This window comes from Ascaphus truei, chromosome 8 (genome assembly GCF_040206685.1).
Source record: "Ascaphus truei isolate aAscTru1 chromosome 8, aAscTru1.hap1, whole genome shotgun sequence".
NCBI classification, from domain to species: Eukaryota; Metazoa; Chordata; class Amphibia; order Anura; family Ascaphidae; genus Ascaphus; species Ascaphus truei.
The window spans coordinates 70,968,505-70,972,786 of NC_134490.1; the positions used below are offsets into that span (position 1 = coordinate 70,968,505).

The 4,282-nt window shown below is 41.5% G+C and overlaps 1 long non-coding RNA gene across 1 annotated transcript; it reads right to left on the minus strand.

Moving 5' to 3' along the window:
- Positions 1-2,147: 2,147 nt before the first annotated feature.
- On the minus strand, positions 2,148-4,060 carry LOC142500967 (uncharacterized). The gene is made up of 2 exons (XR_012803379.1): positions 3,669-4,060; positions 2,148-3,404 (listed from the first exon to the last, which is right to left on the minus strand). It is a non-coding gene; the product is annotated as an uncharacterized LOC142500967 (long non-coding RNA).
- Positions 4,061-4,282: the final 222 nt, after the last annotated feature.

Sequence of the window (4,282 nt, forward strand, 5' to 3'; positions counted from 1 at the left end):
AAGGGGATGTGACTTTGTAAATGATTGCAGCATGCAATCCCCTGGCATTTAATTTAAATGCCGTGGGGAAGAACGCAGGGCCTCTTCAACCGCCACGCCCACCCTGAAAAATCTTGCGCCCCCCACTTTGCACATCCCTGCCTTAGACGGCCAGCCCAACACAGAAAATTTTGAATAGCCGGGGCTAATTTTGTAGCTGAACTTTGTTTTTTAGAATTTTGAAACTTTTTTTTTTTAAGGGATTACCAAGAAAATTAATATAGTAATTACAATATTATTACAGTTAGGGCTGGAACACTAAGGGGGTTATGCACTAAGCAGTGATAAGTACTTTTAAGTGAGATAAAAATCCATTATAGCGTGATATTGCCTGCTGTGAGATTCACAAAACAGTGATAAGTCTTTTAAGTGAGATAAATGCCTTTATAGCGTGATACTGTCTGCTATGAGATTCACAAAGCAGTGATAAGTGCTTTTAAGTTGGATAAAAAGCCATTATAGTACGATACTGCAGTGTTATCACTGCTTTGTGAATCTCACAGCAGGCAGTATCACGCTATAAAGGCATGTATCTCACTTAAAAGCACTTATCACTGCTTTGTGCATAGCACCTAGAAAACCCACTTATCACTGCTTAGTGCATAACCCCATATGTGAGAGTACATAAAGGATTTTTCTTTATTGAAAGCTTAATTATTTATAACGGTTTATATCATCATCCTCAGCCCCTGTTGACCCACTGCTGGCAACGCGGCCTCTAGCCTCTCTTCTCCACGTTGCTAAAACAAATGATCTTAATTTCATTTCCCCATCTTACTTCTGGTCATCATCTTTGCCTCTTAATTTCCATTGGAGTCCAGTCGAGAACCATCTTTGTCCAAAGATGGTAATTTCTTCTTGCCATACGTCGGGCCCAATTTTCTCACCCTTGTAATGATGTCACAGACTTTTATTTGGTTTCAAACCCATTTATTCTTTTTCATGTCAAACTAAGCTACATTTTAAGGGCTCATAATACGAGGGGCCTCAAAAATAGACACAAATGTATGCATTTCAAGTTTTTAAATCAGATGATAAATAAAGAAGATATCAGGAAAAAGAAGATACTCTATAAATATGGACAGTTTCGATCAAATATGACCCTAAGCATCACGTGCATCGAAAGTGACAAACTGCGTAGCTTATCATCTGAAGACATCCTCAATAGCTTTGCTCTCCAAAAATCATGAATGAAAATATTTTAATATTAAAATGAATGCGATGTGCAAACACTGTTCAGTTTAGTTTTACACCATCATCTTTGTATATAATAATGGTAGTATAATGCTATTCATTTCAAATTCATGTTTATATTTTAAATCATCCCTTCAGTCAGAATAATAAATCTATTTCCAATTTTTGGGATTTGACATAGTTTAGGGGCTTAGAGAAGGTGAAAGTGTGGCCGTCTCTTGCTCTGCTACAATATGCCTTGTTTTATCTGCGTTCTCAGAGATTTTCTTGTAGAAGTTCTCAATTGTTTTTATGATAAGTGCATAGTCTTTTAGTGTTGATCCAGCATCTTTCTTGAGTACAATGATTTGAGCTGTGTATACAGTATGTATATGTATATATACTGTATATACATACATGCACACCCCAGTTACAGTTAGGTTGACAACCTGAGTATACTCGTTGGGTATATAGGCGATCTGAGATAAACTGTCATCTCACCTCTCTCTCATCTCCAGCCTTACAGTCTCCGTATATCAGTCAATCAGTTGTAGTTGGTTTAACTTTCTTAGGTTACCTGTTGGGTATTCGGGTATATAGGTGACCAGATATATACAACCACATGACCTGTCTCATTATCTCAAAGTCTTTACTAGTCCAGTACATCAGTCAGTCAGCTGCACCCATCTCCAACATAACATACTGTACTTGATTGTTTAAATGGTCTTTCTAAATAGTCTCCTTCTTTTAACTTGTCCTGTAGTGTCTTAGCGGTACCTCATCCTATTCTGTGCAGGATTTTGAAACAGACATACAGTACACGACATTATTATTATTAATTTTGCTAAATAGTTTGCAAACTGCATAGTGATTCATCAAATTCACATTTTTCCCATAATCCAAAACCAATCGACGACTTTTGGCAACACAAAAACCAAAGCATGACATTTCTTTAATACAAAAACCAAACTATGGTCAGTCTAGGGCACATCAATACATGTAATCCTGCAGGAAAAGAGAACAAGAACAGTATCATTATTACACACTCACTACTGTGGCTGAATTTAGAAAACAGATCTTCACTTTGCATTACAAATTTTAAATCATTCAAGACAGCCAAAATGTAAATGCTTTGCAATATACGAATGTCAATATTACCCTAAACGTTGGTTGTTCATATATAATTCATTTATAGTTCAATTAAAATAACAGGTTTTAAGCATAAAAGCCAATTTTGTCTCGTTATGTTTTTTTTTTTAAATACTAAAAGAAAATCTCCTTTTTCATGGACAGGCTTAGGCTAAGGCCCCGGTAACTCCGCTGCAATGCGCGCCCGCGAGATAGGCGGCGCGTGCAGCCGATTCCCCGGTCTGCAGCTCACTGCAGGCAGAGAGACCGGGGGAAGGGGGGGCGTGGCGGGGGAGTGACGGGGGAGCGGCCATGACATCACCCGGCAGGTTCGCCCTCATTGGCTGAACCGCCAGGGGGCGTGCCGTATCGCTCGACGCGAGTCCTGCTCTCAATTCTATTGAGAGCAGGAGCAACTCTCGTCCGAGCGCTGCGGCCCCCCCTCGCAGCGGGCCCGGCGCCATTGAGGGGAGGGCTCTAGTCCGTGTAGCGTCCGCCACAGCGGGCGCTGTAGTAGGCAGCGGGGGCAAGGCCTTAGGCTGAGTCCATAGGGACTGCAGCCGTGCGGAGACGCGCGGAGGCTGAGGGAAAGCGGGTGCTTTCCCTGGTCTTACTACGCGTGCTGTCCGGGGGCGTGCCAGTGACGTCACGGAGCTGGTTCGCCCTCATTGGGCGACCCACTCACGTGACCGGCCCTCCGCTCCCCTCAGCGCTGAAACAAATTTTTTTTTGTCTGCTACGCCTCCACACGCCTGCGGAAGCATGCGTGAGCCCCTGCAAAAGGCACTCTCACTGCGGTTGCAGGGGCTCATTCACAAGCGTGAGCGCGGCTCAGCGCTGACCATGTCCGCGACCTTAGAAGGACACACCCTCAATTGCGCACTTAAATCAAATCTGTTTATTCAAACAGGACAAAGATGTTTTTTTCCTTGGCTAAGATCGCTGTGCATTTAAATGCATTATAACCACATTAACGATGTTTAGTGAACAAACCTTAAAAAAAACATAGCAAGGTACAGTATCTTCTCCCTATTTCATCTGCTTTGTGTTATCGTCTGGTGCTGCTGTATGGAGAAATAAGAGCGTGCAGGAAGGAGTTACAAAAACACATATGCAACGTCATTTCTGTGTCTGATCTGTATTCTTGTCCCATAAACATGTGATATCGAAAACTAGGTTAAAAGATGTAAATCAAATATAAACATACTTTACAGCTGCCGGTAACACAAAGCTGTGAAATGCAGTGTATGTTCATCTGGCCATGGTTCAAATGTTTCCTGCAATTGGCATGGGAACATGCCGTCCCCAAAAAATACAATGTAACTTACACCAAGACACACACTTCCAGAGCCTGATACAGTCTGTTGTAACGAGATGCAGGAGAGGGTTACTTGCAGTCATTGACAGGAAAGAGTGGGTGCCAGTTTGACGTTTTGCTTCTGAGTGAGGAAGGCTGATTAAACATGTTGCATGAATAACTTGTTACTTTGATGCACTACCCAAGTTATTGTATCGATTTAAATCGCACTATGAGTCAATAATAATTCTTTGTGGTCTTCAATGCTCGTGTACAAAGAACATACATGAAGGACTTGTTAAAGCAATAATCCAGGGGTGGGAAACTCCAGTCCTCAAGGGCCACCAACAGGTCAGGTTTTAAGGATATCCCTGCTTCAGCACAGGTGGCTCAACCGATGGCTCAAATCGAAGACTGGGTTCGAATACTGTAAAAAAAAAAAATCCATAGTTAAAAAATAAATTGGGTAGGCGGAATGACAGCTATAAGCCATAAAAATTCCATGCTAGCAAAGGTACCAAAAATTTAAGTAAATAGAAATAGCCGTGTTAGTGCAGTTACTTCAGTATAAGGTGATAACCTTTTTTTTATTTGGACTAACAAATGATATTATAAGACAAGCCTCTGAGAGTTCTCTCCATGCCT